Raw genomic sequence first — 20,972 nt, forward strand, 5'->3', positions numbered from 1 at the left:
ACGCAGAGCTTTTCCTGGACTGGGAAGGGTCAGGACAGGAGGACACGCAGGGTGGTCAGTGTAGCACTGATGAAATGGCAACAGGAGGTCCCACATCAGTGGGGGGGCTGAATCGCTGTGGCGACCGCTCTCCCTACTGGAATGTTCTGCAGCCCAGGGAGGCCCAAGGCCCTGACCCAGAGGGGCTATGGGGGTATATCCTTAGGGCAGCAAATTGCAGAGTGACAGGCTTAGTACCTTGAGCCCATGTCCTTTTGGGTGAAAGCATTGTTATGAATCATGAGGATGTGTAAGACCTGGAGAAGGTGTGGAAGGACGGTCAGGCCAATGTGGACACCTGGGGACAGGAGTTAGAACTGGAAATCTGTAGAAAGATGCAAAAATACTCTTGACTGGACACGAGGTGAAATGGTATAAAGCCTCTTTTCTGATGTTCTGATAAGTGTATGGACAGTGACTTTGTGTCTGGCCAAGGCAGCGGCTGGGCAGTGAGGGTGGCTTGGGGGAGGAGACAAGGACTCAGATTTTGGGGAGAGCAGGACTCTTGGAGGGAGCCCAGGGGAGTATCAGGGCGTTTGGGATTGGGGCCCTCTTTGGCTGAATGGGGCCCTGGGTATTGCATCTGCATTCACCTGAGCCGGTGGTGGACTCTGTTGGTGGCGTGGGGCATCTTCCTCTCCTCAGGGAGAAGGAGTGGAGCACCCTGCTGATCCACACCTGTCTGGCCTCCCATGTGGTGCTCTGTAGACAGTGCCCGGAAGCCAAGTGGGAGCCTCAGTGTCTTTGCCACCTCTCACACCCGTGTGACTCTCCCCTCCACACACACAGCACAGTCTGTACAAACCTCCACCAAGGAGGGAAAAGAGATGAAAGCCTGAGGGCCTTGCATTATCATGGCACAGATAAGGGGCACCTCAGGAATCCCCTTTCCATGGCTCCCTCCACCCTGGGTGTGATGTGGAGAGGGGTGCCCTCAGGGGGTCCCCTGACCTGGACTCCTCCTCAGACAACAACTTACCAAATGCCCATCTAGACTGCCGACTGCCCCCCCTCACCCCCAGGCCATCTCCATATCTGTACACAGTTACACCAGCACAGGTCTTTCCAGGCCCCCTAAGAAAGCCTGGGGGCAGCCAGGGCCCCACTTTGAGGATGCAGAGCTGGGTTCATACCTGGCTCCACCTTCTCACTAGTGTGTGATTCTGGGCAAAGCCCTGAACCTCTCGGGCCTTCACCTTCTCCCCTAGTGGCTCCCTGTGATCCCACCTTCTGGGGGACACATCCTTGTGTCATCCCCTCCCCATGAGTGTGGACTGGACTTTGTGACTCACTTCTATTCCACAGAAGATGCAAAGTGACCCAGTGCCGCTTCTTCCAAGACTTGGTTATAGACAGTCACTGCCTGGCCGCTGCTCCCTCTGCCCTGGTTCTCTCTCTCTCCCTCAGATCCCTCGCTCTGGGGAACAAGCCTCTGTGTTATGGGTGGAGATGGAGAGAGGCCCACGTGGCCTTGCACTGAGGGAGACTGACAGACAGAGAGGGGCTCAGGCCTTCAGTCCAAACAGAACCCCGTTAATAGCCCCTGAGTGAGTCAGACCCTGAGTGAAGCAGGGCCTGCCTCAGGTGAGACCCCAGCCCCAGCTTCCTGAGAGACCCCGGCAGAAGCACCAGTTGAGCGCTGCTGGACTCCTGGTCCACTGACACTGTAAGATTATAAATGTCTGTGGTTAAGCTGCTAAGTTTGGGGAAATGTTACACCGCAGTAGCAATAGATCACTAATACTGTCATCCTGCCTGAGGCCCTGGCCCTGCCCCTCCCTCCTCCCTCCTCCCCTACTGTCCTCCCAAGCTCCCTCCAGCCACACTGGCCTCCAGTCTAACCTCCTCTCTGGCCAAACTCACTTCTGCCTCCAAGCGTCTGCTGTGTTGGGCCTTCTGCCAGGCAACTCTCCCCGGGTTTGTGCAGGGCTGGCTCCTCCTTGTCCTGCTGCTGGAAATACAAATGTCACCCCCATGCAGGCTTGCCAGACCCCTCACCTAGTGGAGCCCAGCACTCCACTGTAGCGCCTGCTGTTTTTCCACATAGCAATTGCTTTTTTATTTACATGTTTTTGTTTTCGTGGTTTTGTCCACTTTCCCCTCCAGACTGAGCTCCTGGAGGGCAGGGACCTTGTTGGGTTTTCCAGCTCTGGGACTATTTGAGTGCTCACGGTGCAGTTGCTGAATGAGTAGATAAGAGGCTCCATGCCGCCACTGACCAGCTTGATTGTTAGAGCCAAATTCACTTTGGTCGTTTTAAATGTACTAGACTGATAACTATTTAAGTTAGTCCTGTGATTTAAACCTTTCATGGATATATTAGGTTTTGCTGACTTACCAAATAACTCCCCAAATTTCAGCAGCACATCACTATATATTGTCCCACATTACAGTGCAGGTGGGTGTTCCTTTTGGAGAGACATATTCCTTCACATGGTCCTTCAGGAACCCACAGTTCTTCCCCCGTTTGCCTTCTCCATCCCTAGGACATCATCCACATCTGCATCCATCAGCATCAGGGGAAAGGACATGAAGAAATGCACATGAGAGGACTTTATCAGCCAGGTCTAGAACGGCGCACGTCAGTTCCTTTCCTCTTCCCTAGGCAAAGACATGGTCATATGGCCCCAAGGGAGGCTGGATAATGGAGTTCAGCTGTGCGCTCCAAGGAGCAGAGAATGGATTTTGATGGACAATTAAATTTCTCTGCGACAATCAGTAGCTCATTTAGATTTATTGTGTTTTTCAAATCTTTGCTAAACTTTTACCATATGCCAAGCACTGGGCTAAGGGCTTGATGGAGAATTGACTGAGCAGCACCTTGGCCCAATCTAAAAAAGGAGATGAAACATGGTACGAAGCACCTGCCATCCTAAGAGGAAAAAAGAGAAAAAAGGGAAAGTACTCTGGAAGTTCAGGGAATAATTCTAGATTTGGAAGCTGCCTGGACATGCTATCTCTTGAACTCCACTTTGAGACACAATCAAGGTGTGGTTGATGGAGGAAGATGGCAGCAGGAACCACAGAAGCAGTTAACTGCGTACAAGATGTGATAAGGAATGCTATGCAGCCATTGAAATCACATATTCAACAATATTAAAAGGCAGGAATAATTATTGATACTAAATGAAAAGTGAGTAGAAATATAGGGTGATCCGATTTTTGGACTAACTCTATATCTAAATTTAGATGGAAGGAACAAATGTGTTGAGTGATAGTTTTCCAATTTCCTAAAATGTTTGATTGTTTAATCAGAAGGTTTGCATACATACGCTTTGTGGTGATACACTGTTTTCTTCAACCAGACATAAGGTGCTGCAATGTAGACCGCTGATCCCCACACTTTCCCACCCCACCCCCTGCGGGTCCTGAGAGGCAGCGATCTTGTCTCTGTTTTCTGCTCTGGAACCCAGGGCCTGACTCAGGCTCTCAGTAATACTCCGTGAAACACTACACGTGGGGAGAGGCCTATTTTTTCATAATGTCAAGTAAAAAGACAATGACTTCTACTAGAAGGCACCCCCAAAACATTGAATCTTACAGAATTTGTTTCGGTCTAACTGCAATCCTATGAATATGTCTAAGTGTCAAGGTGCCTTCTTTTGCTGACAGAACCAGGAAGCCCTGCAGCACTCCTGCCATTTCACACGTGGCCATCAGAGGGCAGTGAGTGGCTGCTCATGACAATGACATGGCCCCACTTCAACAGTTTTACTACAAGAGTCAATCTTCTTCAGAACAAGTTTTATAACATTAGAGAGTTTCTTTAAGGAATATTTATTTGCTTTCCTCTTCAATTTCCTTTGGAAGCTAATGAAAATCCCCTACAAGTAAAAAAAATAAGGTAATCCACTGACTGGAAGACGTTCCTTGTGACACAGACACGTAAAATTATGTGTCCCCCTCCACCCCTCCCTCCATCACCCATCCATCTATAGACATCCATCTTTGTAAAACACCTTTTGGCCTTGGATGAAATGTGTTAGATTTTCAATCATGTTGCCTATTCTTTGAGATACGCTATGAATCTCTGGGTAGTGAGTGGTCTGCTCATCACATGGTGGAAAATGCACTGAAATCCTAGGAGACTTGATGAAGGTAATGGGCACCAGATCATGGGAAGTATTTAAAGAGAAATCCTTCTAGATCTGCTGAGAGATATCCTCGGCACAGGAGCTTAGGAGAAAAAGCATGAAGTCTTCTTTCCCTGGGGAAAAGGACTCAAATTTTTAATATACTAAAAGACAGACAGGATCATAAGAATGAAAGATGGTTATAATGATAAAAAGTGACAGAGATAAGGTAATGATTCAAATTACTTACCACTCTGCCTAAAACAGTTTATCACTGCATTACTTTGAAGTCATTCCTTGGGAATCCAAGAGGTGAGCTTGAACATGCTCTGCTATATATCAGAGGCCACAAGGCCGATTAAAGCCAGATAAAAAGTGAGAAACACCAATGCCTTCCCAATGACTCCCATTGCATCCATCTGTCACAGAAAAACAGGAAACAAACCCTGCAGGGCAATGCCCTGCTGCCTGCCCAGGGCCCAACAGGCTTATAGCACCATAGGAGTTGTGTGGAGGAGGTGGCGGGGCACAAGTCTAGGCTCTCTCCCACTACATCCAAGGAATCTCCAGGACCCCTGCCCACTCAGATACAGCGGGCAATGCAGGAGATCAGGCTGTTGAAGGACATGTGGTCTGGGGCATTGGGGCATCGCAGCATCAGGGTGTCAGGGCCCAGGGTCAGTGGTCCTCTGAGTCCCCTCTGCGCAGAGGAGCCACCCAACCGGGACTACAGCCACCGCCGCTGCCCTAGCCTGGTCCCAACTTGCCAAAACACTACTGGAGCCATCACCGCAAGCAGAGGAAATTGGAAGAACCACGCCACCCTTCCTCTGGGGCCACTTTTGCCCCAAGAATGTGCAGAAAGACCAAGAACCCGTGCCCATGAAGACCTCGCGGGGACCCTGGACAGCTCCTGAATGAGGGACCTGAGAAATACAGAGACAGACAAAGAAATTGAGAGGATCCAAGAACAGACCTAGACAGACACCCAGTGGACACAGAGAGACACTGATATTGACATACAGAAGCTCAGCACAAGAGACCACCACCTCACATGAGGGCGGGGTGCAGCAGCTGAGCTGAGCAAGAAAAAGGGGCCCTGGGGCTGGCGATCAACCCTGAGGGCCAAAAACATGCAGACAGGGAGTCTAGAGACCAGGGAAACTAAGAAAAATACACCATGACATGGACACTGAGGAACAATAGACAGGCACCAAAACTCTCTCTCTCTGTTTGTGTTAGCGAGCATGTGCATGTGTCTGTGAATGTCATTGTTTATCTCAATGCTCCGTCATTCTCGGTCTTTTCCTCCTTCTGAGGGGCAACCTTGGAATGTGTGGGATGACAGAAGGACAAGGCAGAAAAGTCAGGACCAAGAACAGGACGCTAGAAAGCAGCTCCATCTACCAGACATCGACAAGGCCTTCCCGATGACAGCACAGGCCTCATTCTGTTCAAGTGCAGGTGGACACATTGCCCAGGATACCCCAGTCCGATAGGTGACAAATGAACTTGCCTTCATTGTACCAAAAGACCTCACAGGAGAAAGGATCATGAACAAGCAAACCTTGAAGTGACAGGGAAGAAAAGTCAGACAAAACGCCGAGCCAGCGGGGGCGAAATTGAGGGTCAGCAACTGGCTCTGGGTTGGCAGGAGGGGAAACGGGGCCGGCAGGAGAAGCGAACCGTGAAGAGACTCCCTCCCAGGACGACGATGGCTGAACGGGGAGAGGAGGGAGCTTTGGGTCCTCTCTCGTCCTGCTTTGACCGGGATGTCCCCATTTTTCCACAGCGAGCGAGTATGGCTCTTGGATTCGGTGGGGAAGACGTGGTTTATCTGGAGGACTTTTCCCTTCGGGGGTTCAAAGTCCGTTCTCTGAGGCAAGGCTCCCTCTCTGCCTCCCTGTCCTTCCCATTCACCTCCCCGGAAGCCAGCTCTCCTCCCGGTTTCCTGGATCCCTTGGCCACGGTCCTCTGTTGCAAACACAGGCAGGTGCAAAGAAGATGCGAAAGGCTGCCCGAGCCACGCGAACGGAAAGCTGAAGCCAGGGAGCCAGGAAGGGCTGGCTGCTGAGGGAGGACGTGTCCTGTCAGGAGGCTTTTCAACTCCCTCTGACAGATGCGGCCTGGAGGGGCGGGGCCCGGCCGGGGCCCTGGGGTGGTAGGGGTCGGGTGTGAGGGGGTGGGTGGGGAGGCGGGGGGAGGCGGGAAGAGAGGGAGGCCCCCGAGTGAGGGGACACCAAAAGCCTCAGCCATCAAGACTCCTCATCTTTGCATCCAGCGTTCTCAAACTCAAAACGAACGCAAGCTCATCCACCAGGAGCAACGTAGCAGCGTTTCCAAGCGAGGCAGGACCGCCCGAAGGCGAAAGCAGAATGGGATCCTAGTCAGGTGGAGCTTGAAACTCAGACCCACCCAGCCCCTACCCCCCCCACCACCGCCCCCCCTCCCCCACACCCCGGGAAGGGGGCTTCTGGAAGGAAAAGCGAGACAAACTGACAGGGACAAACTTAGGTCGGGAAAGGAGTGTTGATTGTGAATGAGCCTCTCAAGGACAAGCGAGCGGGTACCAGGTTTTAGAAGATGACCTGCAGCGGCACAGACGCCAGCAAAGGCAGAAGCCATCCCGTCTTGGGTGAGGTGCCCGAGACGCGCCTCTCTAACCCAGTCCGCCCTGTCCTTGGAGAAGCGGGCGGTGTCTGGAAAAGCCTGACCAGGTGTCTTTCCTCGGTGGGCGGGGCTGGTCGCTTTGGGACCCGTTTGGGCCGGGAATCCGTTCCACCTGACAGGACGACTCTACCCGGCGGCTGGGGCGGCGGGGGCGGGGCGCCGAGGGAAGGGCTGGGGTGTCACCGGAGCGGGAGCCGAGCGGGTGGGAAGAGGCCGAGGCCAGAGGGAGCCGGCGGGCGGCGTGTGCGGCGTCGGGGTCCCGGTCCCGGTCCCGGTCCCGGTCCCGCCGGGCTGGCCCCGATTGGCCCTGGGTTCGGGTGGGGCCGCGAGCTGGAAGGGTTGGGCTGTGGCGGGGAGGGGTTGGGCCCTGCCCATGGGCGGCGCCGGCGGGCCCGCGGTGCGGAGGGTGGCGGGGGGGGTGGGGGAGGGCTGGCTGGAGGGGTGGGGGGCGTCCGCGGAGGACGGAGGCCGGAGGCGGCAAAAGGCGAGGGAGGCAAAAGCCTACAGCACCCGGTATTCCCAGGCGGTCTCCCATCCAAGTACTAACCAGGCCCGACCCTGCTTAGCTTCCGAGATCAGACGAGATCGGGCGCGTTCAGGGTGGTATGGCCGTAGACGCTGGCGCCTGCCGCCGGCGCCCCTAAGAAGCCGCGCCGCGTCGCCCGGCCCGCGGCTCGCGCGCGCGCCCAGGCCTCTGTGACGCGCACCCGCCGCCGCCGGCGCCCCCTGCGCCCGCGCTCGGCCTGCCGCCTTCCTCCCGCTGCTGCCTCCCGCCGCGGCCGCCTCGGGCGCGGCCAGCGGGCCAGCCAAACCCTGCGCTGCCCCGCCCTGCTGCCCTCCCAGGGCGCGGAGACCTGGAGCAGCCCGGGGTGCGAGGAGGCGGGGCGGGGCGGGCGGCGGTGGGAAACGAGGGGTGGTGGGGGCGGGGATGGGGGCGGGGCGCCTGGCTGGGCGCTCTCCCCTCGCGGCCCGGGAACACTCCAGGCCGCCCTGGCCGCTCGGATCCGGCGATGGGTCGCAGGAGATGCGGCTGCTGGGAGGTGGGGGGCGCGGGGCACTTGGCCCGAGGCGTCGGGGCGTCGGGCCGCCGGGCCCGTGCTCCTCTGAGTCCCCTCCGGCCCGAGGGGCCTCCCAGCGGGAGCCCTGACCTCTGCGGCGCCGGCCGGGCCCCGACTTGCCCAAACCCAGGCGGAGCCACCGGCGCGACCAGAGGGCGTCAGCGGAAGCCCGCCGCGCTGCCCCTGAGGGCGCGGGGAGGCGGGGCGGCCACCCTTCCCCCCGCCAGCGCCGCCCAGGAGACCGGCACCCCGCCCCCAACCCGCCCCTCGCGGGGACCCTGGACAGCTCCTGCTGGCGCCAGCCCAGAGACCCAGAGACAGAGACAGAGACAGAGACACGGAGAAACAGAGAAACGGCGACACGGAGAGGATCCAAGACACGGACCTAGACAGACACCCACCCTGACCCAGAGAGGCTCTGCCCAAGAGCTCGCTTCCCCCCCAGGAGGGCGGTGGTGCTGGAGCTGGGCCCGGGCCAGGAGGCAGGGGCCCCGGGGCTGGCGATCACCCCTGGGGCCCTAGGCCGCGCAGACAGGCTCTCAGGAGTCCCGGGCTCCCGGCATCGCTGCCCCGCCATCGCCCAGGAACCACAGACAGGCACCGGAGCTCGCTGGCGCGCTCTGTCTGCGCTTGCGTGTGCGTGTGCGTGTGCGTGTGCGTGTTGTGCGAGTGGGTGTGTAGGCGTGTGTGTGTGTGTGTGTGTGTGCGCGCGCGCGCGCCTGTGTGTCTGTGTGCCTGTGTGTGTGCGCGTCCGGGTTTGCGTGTTCCTTTCTCTCCGCTTCTTCACTCTGGCTCTTTTCCTCTTTCTGCCGGGCACCCCCGACCTTACTGAGGTGATAGAAGGAGCAGGCAGAAAAGTCAGGGCCCAGAGAACTTGGCACGAGAAAGCAGCTCCATCTACCAGACATGTAGAAGCCCCTCCCCGACGACCGACCGCAGCGTCCCCGTTCTGCTCAAGTGCCGCTGGGGACGTTGCCCGGGATCTCCCGCCCGCTAGGTCACCGACGAAGGCGCCTCCGTTTTCCCAAGAGCGCGCTCGCGCCCAGGACGGAGGGAGGAGCAGCACGGTGTGACGACGGGGAGGAAGAGTCGCGTCCGAAGGCCCGTCGGTGCCTGCCGACGTCCCGGCTCTCCCTGTCTCGAGACCTCTGGGCTTCAGGGTTCTGTGCCGCAAGGCTTTCCCGCCGCACCCCCCGGGACCCAGGGCGCGCTGTGTGCGCTGCCCATCTCCAGCGTTTGGGCCCTGTGGGCCTTCTTGCGTCCCACTGGAAAGGGGACCCTGGGACGGAGAGAAGACGGGCAGGGGGCGGGCTTCGGCAAAGAGAGCGACGGCCATCCACAGACGTCCGACGAGGCCCTCCGGGGCGCCAAGCTCTCCATTTTCCACGGCACGTGTCCTCGTCAGGTTCTGCCACCTCTCGCCGGCATGCGTAGGCACACCGCTGGTCTTGCGGCCCCAGAGGCGAGGAGGCGAACGCCCCGGAGGCCGAGATTGGCACCCGCGTTCTCGGCTGCTGGGTGGCCAGCACCTAGGAGAGTGTCTGGCCGGAAGCAGCCAGGCGATCGATCCCTGGGTGCTGGATGAGCCTTGGCGGCAAGAAGTAGGCTCGTGGGGAAGGACGGCGGCCGAGGCCCGGGCCCCCACCGAGGCCGCGCTCCGTGCTGAGCGGTCCGCTCCGTGTTTCCCGCTTGCGTTCTCACCAGCACTCGCCCCCGCAAGGAGGCACGAACTCCAGGACCCCCTCGCACCAGATGAGGAAAGCGCAGCTCAGGGAGGGCACGTCACTCGCGGGAGACGGCGGCCCTTGGGTTTCAGCTCAGGACTTCGGTCTCCCGAGCCTGCGTTTCGGGGCAAGGCTCCGGTCCCGCGCTCCGGGAAACTGACAGGGACGCAGTCCCGCTTCTCCCCGCAGAAGGTGCTCCTCGGAGATCAGATCCGGGGACCCGTCAGAACCACCCCGGGCACGAGCTGGCAGGGAGCGACGCGCACCGCCCCTGCCCCCCCATCCCGCAGCCCGCGGCCCGCAGCCCGCAGCCCGCAGCCCGCAGCCCGCAGCCCGCAGCCCGAGGAAGCGAGGAGCAGGCGATAGAGGCGCTGGGTTGGCAGGAGGGGACACGGGGCCGGCAGGAGAAGCGAACCGCGAAGAGACTCCCTCCCAGGACGACGATGGCTGAACGGGGAGAGGAGGGAGCTTTGGGTCCTCTCTCGTCCTGCTTTGACCGGGATGTCCCCATTTTTCCACAGCGAGCGAGTATGGCTCTTGGATTCGGTGGGGAAGACGTGGTTTATCTGGAGGACTTTTCCCTTCGGGGGTTCAAAGTCCGTTCTCTGAGGCAAGGCTCCCTCTCTGCCTCCCTGTCCTTCCCATTCGCCTCCCCGGAAGCCAGCTCTCCTCCCGGTTTCCTGGATCCCTTGGCCACGGTCCTCTGTTGCAAACACAGGCAGGTGCAAAGAAGATGCGAAAGGCTGCCCGAGCCACGCGAACGGAAAGCTGAAGCCAGGGAGCCAGGAAGGGCTGGCTGCTGAGGGAGGACGTGTCCTGTCAGGAGGCTTTTCAACTCCCTCTGACAGATGCGGCCTGGAGGGGCGGGGCCCGGCCGGGGCCCTGGGGTGGTAGGGGTCGGGTGTGAGGGGGTGGGTGGGGAGGCGGGGGGAGGCGGGAAGAGAGGGAGGCCCCCGAGTGAGGGGACACCAAAAGCCTCAGCCATCAAGACTCCTCATCTTTGCATCCAGCGTTCTCAAACTCAAAACGAACGCAAGCTCATCCACCAGGAGCAACGTAGCAGCGTTTCCAAGCGAGGCAGGACCGCCCGAAGGCGAAAGCAGAATGGGATCCCAGTCAGGTGGAGCTTGAAACTCAGACCCACCCACCCCCCTACCCCCCCACCACCTCCCCCCCTCCCCGCCACCCCGGGAAGGGGGCTTCTGGAAGGAAAAGCGAGACAAACTGACAGGGACAAACTTAGGTCGGGAAAGGAGTGTTGATTGTGAATGAGCCTCTCAAGGACAAGCGAGCGGGTACCAGGTTTTAGAAGATGACCTGCAGCGGCACAGACGCCAGCAAAGGCAGAAGCCATCCCGTCTTGGGTGAGGTGCCCGAGACGCGCCTCTCTAACCCAGTCCGCCCTGTCCTTGGAGAAGCGGGCGGTGTCTGGAAAAGCCTGACCAGGTGTCTTTCCTCGGTGGGCGGGGCTGGTCGCTTTGGGACCCGTTTGGGCCTCCCGGCACCGCCGTGGAATCCGTTCCACCTGACAGGACGACTCTACCCGGCGGCTGGGGCGGCGGGGGCGGGGCGCCGAGGGAAGGGCTGGGGTGTCACCGGAGCGGGAGCCGAGCGGGTGGGAAGAGGCCGAGGCCAGAGGGAGCCGGCGGGCGGCGTGTGCGGCGTCGGGGTCCCGGTCCCGGTCCCGGTCCCGGTCCCGCCGGGCTGGCCCCGATTGGCCCTGGGTTCGGGTGGGGCCGCGAGCTGGAAGGGTTGGGCTGTGGCGGGGAGGGGTTGGGCCCTGCCCATGGGCGGCGCCGGCGGGCCCGCGGTGCGGAGGGTGGCGGGGGGGGTGGGGGAGGGCTGGCTGGAGGGGTGGGGGGCGTCCGCGGAGGACGGAGGCCGGAGGCGGCAAAAGGCGAGGGAGGCAAAAGCCTACAGCACCCGGTATTCCCAGGCGGTCTCCCATCCAAGTACTAACCAGGCCCGACCCTGCTTAGCTTCCGAGATCAGACGAGATCGGGCGCGTTCAGGGTGGTATGGCCGTAGACGCTGGCGCCTGCCGCCGGCGCCCCTAAGAAGCCGCGCCGCGTCGCCCGGCCCGCGGCTCGCGCGCGCGCCCAGGCCTCTGTGACGCGCACCCGCCGCCGCCGGCGCCCCCTGCGCCCGCGCTCGGCCTGCCGCCTTCCTCCCGCTGCTGCCTCCCGCCGCGGCCGCCTCGGGCGCGGCCAGCGGGCCAGCCAAACCCTGCGCTGCCCCGCCCTGCTGCCCTCCCAGGGCGCGGAGGCCTGGAGCAGCCCGGGGTGCGAGGAGGCGGGGCGGGGCGGGCGGCGGTGGGAAACGAGGGGTGGTGGGGGCGGGGATGGGGGCGGGGCGCCTGGCTGGGCGCTCTCCCCTCGCGGCCCGGGAACACTCCAGGCCGCCCTGGCCGCTCGGATCCGGCGATGGGTCGCAGGAGATGCGGCTGCTGGGAGGTGGGGGGCGCGGGGCACTTGGCCCGAGGCGTCGGGGCGTCGGGCCGCCGGGCCCGTGCTCCTCTGAGTCCCCTCCGGCCCGAGGGGCCTCCCAGCGGGAGCCCTGACCTCTGCGGCGCCGGCCGGGCCCCGACTTGCCCAAACCCAGGCGGAGCCACCTGCGCGACCAGAGGGCGTCAGCGGAAGCCCGCCGCGCTGCCCCTGAGGGCGCGGGGAGGCGGGGCGGCCACCCTTCCCCCCGCCAGCGCCGCCCAGGAGACCGGCACCCCGCCCCCAACCCGCCCCTCGCGGGGACCCTGGACAGCTCCTGCTGGCGCCAGCCCAGAGACCCAGAGACAGAGACAGAGACAGAGACACGGAGAAACAGAGAAACGGCGACACGGAGAGGATCCAAGACACGGACCTAGACAGACACCCACCCTGACCCAGAGAGGCTCTGCCCAAGAGCTCGCTTCCCCCCCAGGAGGGCGGTGGTGCTGGAGCTGGGCCCGGGCCAGGAGGCAGGGGCCCCGGGGCTGGCGATCACCCCTGGGGCCCTAGGCCGCGCAGACAGGCTCTCAGGAGTCCCGGGCTCCCGGCATCGCTGCCCCGCCATCGCCCAGGAACCACAGACAGGCACCGGAGCTCGCTGGCGCGCTCTGTCTGCGCTTGCGTGTGCGTGTGCGTGTGCGTGTTGTGCGAGTGGGTGTGTAGGCGTGTGTGTGTGTGTGTGTGTGTGTGCGCGCGCGCGCGCCTGTGTGTCTGTGTGCCTGTGTGTGTGCGCGTCCGGGTTTGCGTGTTCCTTTCTCTCCGCTTCTTCACTCTGGCTCTTTTCCTCTTTCTGCCGGGCACCCCCGACCTTACTGAGGTGATAGAAGGAGCAGGCAGAAAAGTCAGGGCCCAGAGAACTTGGCACGAGAAAGCAGCTCCATCTACCAGACATGTAGAAGCCCCTCCCCGACGACCGACCGCAGCGTCCCCGTTCTGCTCAAGTGCCGCTGGGGACGTTGCCCGGGATCTCCCGCCCGCTAGGTCACCGACGAAGGCGCCTCCGTTTTCCCAAGAGCGCGCTCGCGCCCAGGACGGAGGGAGGAGCAGCACGGTGTGACGACGGGGAGGAAGAGTCGCGTCCGAAGGCCCGTCGGTGCCTGCCGACGTCCCGGCTCTCCCTGTCTCGAGACCTCTGGGCTTCAGGGTTCTGTGCCGCAAGGCTTTCCCGCCGCAGCCCCCGGGACCCAGGGCGCGCTGTGTGCGCTGCCCGTCTCCAGCGTTTGGGCCCTGTGGGCCTTCTTGCGTCCCACTGGAAAGGGGACCCTGGGACGGAGAGAAGACGGGCAGGGGGCGGGCTTCGGCAAAGAGAGCGACGGCCATCCACAGACGTCCGACGAGGCCCTCCGGGGCGCCAAGCTCTCCATTTTCCACGGCACGTGTCCTCGTCAGGTTCTGCCACCTCTCGCCGGCATGCGTAGGCACACCGCTGGTCTTGCGGCCCCAGAGGCGAGGAGGCGAACGCCCCGGAGGCCGAGATTGGCACCCGCGTTCTCGGCTGCTGGGTGGCCAGCACCTAGGAGAGTGTCTGGCCGGAAGCAGCCAGGCGATCGATCCCTGGGTGCTGGATGAGCCTCGGCGGCAAGAAGTAGGCTCGTGGGGAAGGACGGCGGCCGAGGCCCGGGCCCCCACCGAGGCCGCGCTCCGTGCTGAGCGGTCCGCTCCGTGTTTCCCGCTTGCGTTCTCACCAGCACTCGCCCCCGCAAGGAGGCACGAACTCCAGGACCCCCTCGCACCAGATGAGGAAAGCGCAGCTCAGGGAGGGCACGTCACTCGCGGGAGACGGCGGCCCTTGGGTTTCAGCTCAGGACTTCGGTCTCCCGAGCCTGCGTTTCGGGGCAAGGCTCCGGTCCCGCGCTCCGGGAAACTGACAGGGACGCAGTCCCGCTTCTCCCCGCAGAAGGTGCTCCTCGGAGATCAGATCCGGGGACCCGTCAGAACCACCCCGGGCACGAGCTGGCAGGGAGCGACGCGCACCGCCCCTGCCCCCCCATCCCGCAGCCCGCGGCCCGCAGCCCGCAGCCCGCAGCCCGCAGCCCGCAGCCCGCAGCCCGAGGAAGCGAGGAGCAGGCGATAGAGGCGCTGGGTTGGCAGGAGGGGACACGGGGCCGGCAGGAGAAGCGAACCGCGAAGAGACTCCCTCCCAGGACGACGATGGCTGAACGGGGAGAGGAGGGAGCTTTGGGTCCTCTCTCGTCCTGCTTTGACCGGGATGTCCCCATTTTTCCACAGCGAGCGAGTATGGCTCTTGGATTCGGTGGGGAAGACGTGGTTTATCTGGAGGACTTTTCCCTTCGGGGGTTCAAAGTCCGTTCTCTGAGGCAAGGCTCCCTCTCTGCCTCCCTGTCCTTCCCATTCGCCTCCCCGGAAGCCAGCTCTCCTCCCGGTTTCCTGGATCCCTTGGCCACGGTCCTCTGTTGCAAACACAGGCAGGTGCAAAGAAGATGCGAAAGGCTGCCCGAGCCACGCGAACGGAAAGCTGAAGCCAGGGAGCCAGGAAGGGCTGGCTGCTGAGGGAGGACGTGTCCTGTCAGGAGGCTTTTCAACTCCCTCTGACAGATGCGGCCTGGAGGGGCGGGGCCCGGCCGGGGCCCTGGGGTGGTAGGGGTCGGGTGTGAGGGGGTGGGTGGGGAGGCGGGGGGAGGCGGGAAGAGAGGGAGGCCCCCGAGTGAGGGGACACCAAAAGCCTCAGCCATCAAGACTCCTCATCTTTGCATCCAGCGTTCTCAAACTCAAAACGAACGCAAGCTCATCCACCAGGAGCAACGTAGCAGCGTTTCCAAGCGAGGCAGGACCGCCCGAAGGCGAAAGCAGAATGGGATCCTAGTCAGGTGGAGCTTGAAACTCAGACCCACCCACCCCCCTACCCCCCCACCACCTCCCCCCCTCCCCGCCACCCCGGGAAGGGGGCTTCTGGAAGGAAAAGCGAGACAAACTGACAGGGACAAACTTAGGTCGGGAAAGGAGTGTTGATTGTGAATGAGCCTCTCAAGGACAAGCGAGCGGGTACCAGGTTTTAGAAGATGACCTGCAGCGGCACAGACGCCAGCAAAGGCAGAAGCCATCCCGTCTTGGGTGAGGTGCCCGAGACGCGCCTCTCTAACCCAGTCCGCCCTGTCCTTGGAGAAGCGGGCGGTGTCTGGAAAAGCCTGACCAGGTGTCTTTCCTCGGTGGGCGGGGCTGGTCGCTTTGGGACCCGTTTGGGCCTCCCGGCACCGCCGTGGAATCCGTTCCACCTGACAGGACGACTCTACCCGGCGGCTGGGGCGGCGGGGGCGGGGCGCCGAGGGAAGGGCTGGGGTGTCACCGGAGCGGGAGCCGAGCGGGTGGGAAGAGGCCGAGGCCAGAGGGAGCCGGCGGGCGGCGTGTGCGGCGTCGGGGTCCCGGTCCCGGTCCCGGTCCCGGTCCCGCCGGGCTGGCCCCGATTGGCCCTGGGTTCGGGTGGGGCCGCGAGCTGGAAGGGTTGGGCTGTGGCGGGGAGGGGTTGGGCCCTGCCCATGGGCGGCGCCGGCGGGCCCGCGGTGCGGAGGGTGGCGGGGGGGGTGGGGGAGGGCTGGCTGGAGGGGTGGGGGGCGTCCGCGGAGGACGGAGGCCGGAGGCGGCAAAAGGCGAGGGAGGCAAAAGCCTACAGCACCCGGTATTCCCAGGCGGTCTCCCATCCAAGTACTAACCAGGCCCGACCCTGCTTAGCTTCCGAGATCAGACGAGATCGGGCGCGTTCAGGGTGGTATGGCCGTAGACGCTGGCGCCTGCCGCCGGCGCCCCTAAGAAGCCGCGCCGCGTCGCCCGGCCCGCGGCTCGCGCGCGCGCCCAGGCCTCTGTGACGCGCACCCGCCGCCGCCGGCGCCCCCTGCGCCCGCGCTCGGCCTGCCGCCTTCCTCCCGCTGCTGCCTCCCGCCGCGGCCGCCTCGGGCGCGGCCAGCGGGCCAGCCAAACCCTGCGCTGCCCCGCCCTGCTGCCCTCCCAGGGCGCGGAGGCCTGGAGCAGCCCGGGTTGCGAGGAGGCGGGGCGGGGCGGGCGGCGGTGGGAAACGAGGGGTGGTGGGGGCGGGGATGGGGGCGGGGCGCCTGGCTGGGCGCTCTCCCCTCGCGGCCCGGGAACACTCCAGGCCGCCCTGGCCGCTCGGATCCGGCGATGGGTCGCAGGAGATGCGGCTGCTGGGAGGTGGGGGGCGCGGGGCACTTGGCCCGAGGCGTCGGGGCGTCGGGCCGCCGGGCCCGTGCTCCTCTGAGTCCCCTCCGGCCCGAGGGGCCTCCCAGCGGGAGCCCTGACCTCTGCGGCGCCGGCCGGGCCCCGACTTGCCCAAACCCAGGCGGAGCCACCGGCGCGACCAGAGGGCGTCAGCGGAAGCCCGCCGCGCTGCCCCTGAGGGCGCGGGGAGGCGGGGCGGCCACCCTTCCTCCCGCCAGCGCCGCCCAGGAGACCGGCACCCCGCCCCCAACCCGCCCCTCGCGGGGACCCTGGACAGCTCCTGCTGGCGCCAGCCCAGAGACCCAGAGACAGAGACAGAGACAGAGACACGGAGAAACAGAGAAACGGCGACACGGAGAGGATCCAAGACACGGACCTAGACAGACACCCACCCTGACCCAGAGAGGCTCTGCCCAAGAGCTCGCTTCCCCCCCAGGAGGGCGGTGGTGCTGGAGCTGGGCCCGGGCCAGGAGGCAGGGGCCCCGGGGCTGGCGATCACCCCTGGGGCCCTAGGCCGCGCAGACAGGCTCTCAGGAGTCCCGGGCTCCCGGCATCGCTGCCCCGCCATCGCCCAGGAACCACAGACAGGCACCGGAGCTCGCTGGCGCGCTCTGTCTGCGCTTGCGTGTGCGTGTGCGTGTTGTGCGAGTGGGTGTGTAGGCGTGTGTGTGTGTGTGTGTGTGTGCGCGCGCGCGCCTGTGTGTCTGTGTGCCTGTGTGTGTGCGCGTCCGGGTTTGCGTGTTCCTTTCTCTCCGCTTCTTCACTCTGGCTCTTTTCCTCTTTCTGCCGGGCACCCCCGACCTTACTGAGGTGATAGAAGGAGCAGGCAGAAAAGTCAGGGCCCAGAGAACTTGGCACGAGAAAGCAGCTCCATCTACCAGACATGTAGAAGCCCCTCCCCGACGACCGACCGCAGCGTCCCCGTTCTGCTCAAGTGCCGCTGGGGACGTTGCCCGGGATCTCCCGCCCGCTAGGTCACCGACGAAGGCGCCTCCGTTTTCCCAAGAGCGCGCTCGCGCCCAGGACGGAGGGAGGAGCAGCACGGTGTGACGACGGGGAGGAAGAGTCGCGTCCGAAGGCCCGTCGGTGCCTGCCGACGTCCCGGCTCTCCCTGTCTCGAGACCTCTGGGCTTCAGGGTTCTGTGCCGCAAGGCTTTCCCGCCGCAGCCCCCGGGACCCAGGGCGCGCTGTGTGCGCTGCCCATCTCCAGCGTTTGGGCCCTGTGGGCCTTCTTGCGTCCCACTGGAAAGGGGACCCTGGGACGGAGAGAAGACGGGCAGGGGGCGGGCTTCGGCAAAGAGAGCGACGGCCATCCACAGACGTCCGACGAGGCCCTCCGGGGCGCCAAGCTCTCCATTTTCCACGGCACGTGTCCTCGTCAGGTTCTGCCACCTCTCGCCGGCATGCGTAGGCACACCGCTGGTCTTGCGGCCCCAGAGGCGAGGAGGCGAACGCCCCGGAGGCCGAGATTGGCACCCGCGTTCTCGGCTGCTGGGTGGCCAGCACCTAGGAGAGTGTCTGGCCGGAAGCAGCCAGGCGATCGATCCCTGGGTGCTGGATGAGCCTCGGCGGCAAGAAGTAGGCTCGTGGGGAAGGACGGCGGCCGAGGCCCGGGCCCCCACCGAGGCCGCGCTCCGTGCTGAGCGGTCCGCTCCGTGTTTCCCGCTTGCGTTCTCACCAGCACTCGCCCCCGCAAGGAGGCACGAACTCCAGGACCCCCTCGCACCAGATGAGGAAAGCGCAGCTCAGGGAGGGCACGTCACTCGCGGGAGACGGCGGCCCTTGGGTTTCAGCTCAGGACTTCGGTCTCCCGAGCCTGCGTTTCGGGGCAAGGCTCCGGTCCCGCGCTCCGGGAAACTGACAGGGACGCAGTCCCGCTTCTCCCCGCAGAAGGTGCTCCTCGGAGATCAGATCCGGGGACCCGTCAGAACCACCCCGGGCACGAGCTGGCAGGGAGCGACGCGCACCGCCCCTCCCCCCCCATCCCGCAGCCCGCAGCCCGCAGCCCGCAGCCCGCAGCCCGCAGCCCGAGGAAGCGAGGAGCAGGCGATAGAGGCGCTGGGTTGGCAGGAGGGGAAACGGGGCCGGCAGGAGAAGCGAACCGCGGAGAGACTCCCTCCCAGGACGACGATGGCTGAACGGGGAGAGGAGGGAGCTTTGGGTCCTCTCTCGTCCTGCTTTGACCGGGATGTCCCCATTTTTCCACAGCGAGCGAGTATGGCTCTTGGATTCGGTGGGGAAGACGTGGTTTATCTGGAGGACTTTTCCCTTCGGGGGTTCAAAGTCCGTTCTCTGAGGCAAGGCTCCCTCTCTGCCTCCCTGTCCTTCCCATTCGCCTCCCCGGAAGCCAGCTCTCCTCCCGGTTTCCTGGATCCCTTGGCCACGGTCCTCTGTTGCAAACACAGGCAGGTGCAAAGAAGATGCGAAAGGCTGCCCGAGCCACGCGAACGGAAAGCTGAAGCCAGGGAGCCAGGAAGGGCTGGCTGCTGAGGGAGGACGTGTCCTGTCAGGAGGCTTTTCAACTCCCTCTGACAGATGCGGCCTGGAGGGGCGGGGCCCGGCCGGGGCCCTGGGGTGGTAGGGGTCGGGTGTGAGGGGGTGGGTGGGGAGGCGGGGGGAGGCGGGAAGAGAGGGAGGCCCCCGAGTGAGGGGACACCAAAAGCCTCAGCCATCAAGACTCCTCATCTTTGCATCCAGCGTTCTCAAACTCAAAACGAACGCAAGCTCATCCACCAGGAGCAACGTAGCAGCGTTTCCAAGCGAGGCAGGACCGCCCGAAGGCGAAAGCAGAATGGGATCCTAGTCAGGTGGAGCTTGAAACTCAGACCCACCCACCCCCCTACCCCCCCACCACCTCCCCCCCTCCCCGCCACCCCGGGAAGGGGGCTTCTGGAAGGAAAAGCGAGACAAACTGACAGGGACAAACTTAGGTCGGGAAAGGAGTGTTGATTGTGAATGAGCCTCTCAAGGACAAGCGAGCGGGTACCAGGTTTTAGAAGATGACCTGCAGCGGCACAGACGCCAGCAAAGGCAGAAGCCATCCCGTCTTGGGTGAGGTGCCCGAGACGCGCCTCTCTAACCCAGTCCGCCCTGTCCTTGGAGAAGCGGGCGGTGTCTGGAAAAGCCTGACCAGGTGTCTTTCCTCGGTGGGCGGGGCTGGTCGCTTTGGGACCCGTTTGGGCCTCCCGGCACCGCCGTGGAATCCGTTCCACCTGACAGGACGACTCTACCCGGCGGCTGGGGCGGCGGGGGCGGGGCGCCGAGGGAAGGGCTGGGGTGTCACCGGAGCGGGAGCCGAGCGGGTGGGAAGAGGCCGAGGCCAGAGGGAGCCGGCGGGCGGCGTGTGCGGCGTCGGGGTCCCGGTCCCGGTCCCGGTCCCGGTCCCGCCGGGCTGGCCCCGATTGGCCCTGGGTTCGGGTGGGGCCGCGAGCTGGAAGGGTTGGGCTGTGGCGGGGAGGGGTTGGGCCCTGCCCATGGGCGGCGCCGGCGGGCCCGCGGTGCGGAGGGTGGCGGGGGGGGTGGGGGAGGGCTGGCTGGAGGGGTGGGGGGCGTCCGCGGAGGACGGAGGCCGGAGGCGGCAAAAGGCGAGGGAGGCAAAAGCCTACAGCACCCGGTATTCCCAGGCGGTCTCCCATCCAAGTACTAACCAGGCCCGACCCTGCTTAGCTTCCGAGATCAGACGAGATCGGGCGCGTTCAGGGTGGTATGGCCGTAGACGCTGGCGCCTGCCGCCGGCGCCCCTAAGAAGCCGCGCCGCGTCGCCCGGCCCGCGGCTCGCGCGCGCGCCCAGGCCTCTGTGACGCGCACCCGCCGCCGCCGGCGCCCCCTGCGCCCGCGCTCGGCCTGCCGCCTTCCTCCCGCTGCTGCCTCCCGCCGCGGCCGCCTCGGGCGCGGCCAGCGGGCCAGCCAAACCCTGCGCTGCCCCGCCCTGCTGCCCTCCCAGGGCGCGGAGGCCTGGAGCAGCCCGGGGTGCGAGGAGGCGGGGCGGGGCGGGCGGCGGTGGGAAACGAGGGGTGGTGGGGGCGGGGATGGGGGCGGGGCGCCTGGCTGGGCGCTCTCCCCTCGCGGCCCGGGAACACTCCAGGCCGCCCTGGCCGCTCGGATCCGGCGATGGGTCGCAGGAGATGCGGCTGCTGGGAGGTGGGGGGCGCGGGGCACTTGGCCCGAGGCGTCGGGGCGTCGGGCCGCCGGGCCCGTGCTCCTCTGAGTCCCCTCCGGCCCGAGGGGCCTCCCAGCGGGAGCCCTGACCTCTGCGGCGCCGGCCGGGCCCCGACTTGCCCAAACCCAGGCGGAGCCACCGGCGCGACCAGAGGGCGTCAGCGGAAGCCCGCCGCGCTGCCCCTGAGGGCGCGGGGAGGCGGGGCGGCCACCCTTCCTCCCGCCAGCGCCGCCCAGGAGACCGGCACCCCGCCCCCAACCCGCCCCTCGCGGGGACCCTGGACAGCTCCTGCTGGCGCCAGCCCAGAGACCCAGAGACAGAGACAGAGACAGAGACACGGAGAAACAGAGAAACGGCGACACGGAGAGGATCCAAGACACGGACCTAGACAGACACCCACCCTGACCCAGAGAGGCTCTGCCCAAGAGCTCGCTTCCCCCCCAGGAGGGCGGTGGTGCTGGAGCTGGGCCCGGGCCAGGAGGCAGGGGCCCCGGGGCTGGCGATCACCCCTGGGGCCCTAGGCCGCGCAGACAGGCTCTCAGGAGTCCCGGGCTCCCGGCATCGCTGCCCCGCCATCG

The 20,972-nt window shown here is 64.3% G+C and overlaps 4 non-coding genes across 4 annotated transcripts; all 4 read right to left on the reverse strand.

Moving 5' to 3' along the window:
- Positions 1 to 7,280: 7,280 nt before the first annotated feature.
- Positions 7,281 to 7,399, reverse strand: LOC138919522 (5S ribosomal RNA). The gene has a single exon (XR_011429750.1). It is a non-coding gene; the product is annotated as a 5S ribosomal RNA (ribosomal RNA).
- A 4,076-nt stretch (positions 7,400 to 11,475) lies between these two features.
- Positions 11,476 to 11,594, reverse strand: LOC138919524 (5S ribosomal RNA). The gene has a single exon (XR_011429751.1). It is a non-coding gene; the product is annotated as a 5S ribosomal RNA (ribosomal RNA).
- A 4,072-nt stretch (positions 11,595 to 15,666) lies between these two features.
- Positions 15,667 to 15,785, reverse strand: LOC138919525 (5S ribosomal RNA). Its single transcript, XR_011429752.1, has one exon. It is a non-coding gene; the product is annotated as a 5S ribosomal RNA (ribosomal RNA).
- A 4,048-nt stretch (positions 15,786 to 19,833) lies between these two features.
- LOC138919527 (5S ribosomal RNA) lies at positions 19,834 to 19,952 on the reverse strand. The gene has a single exon (XR_011429756.1). It is a non-coding gene; the product is annotated as a 5S ribosomal RNA (ribosomal RNA).
- Between the last annotated feature and the right edge of the window lie 1,020 nt (positions 19,953 to 20,972).

This window comes from Equus caballus, chromosome 1 (assembly GCF_041296265.1).
Source record: "Equus caballus isolate H_3958 breed thoroughbred chromosome 1, TB-T2T, whole genome shotgun sequence".
NCBI lineage: Eukaryota > Metazoa > Chordata > Mammalia > Perissodactyla > Equidae > Equus > Equus caballus.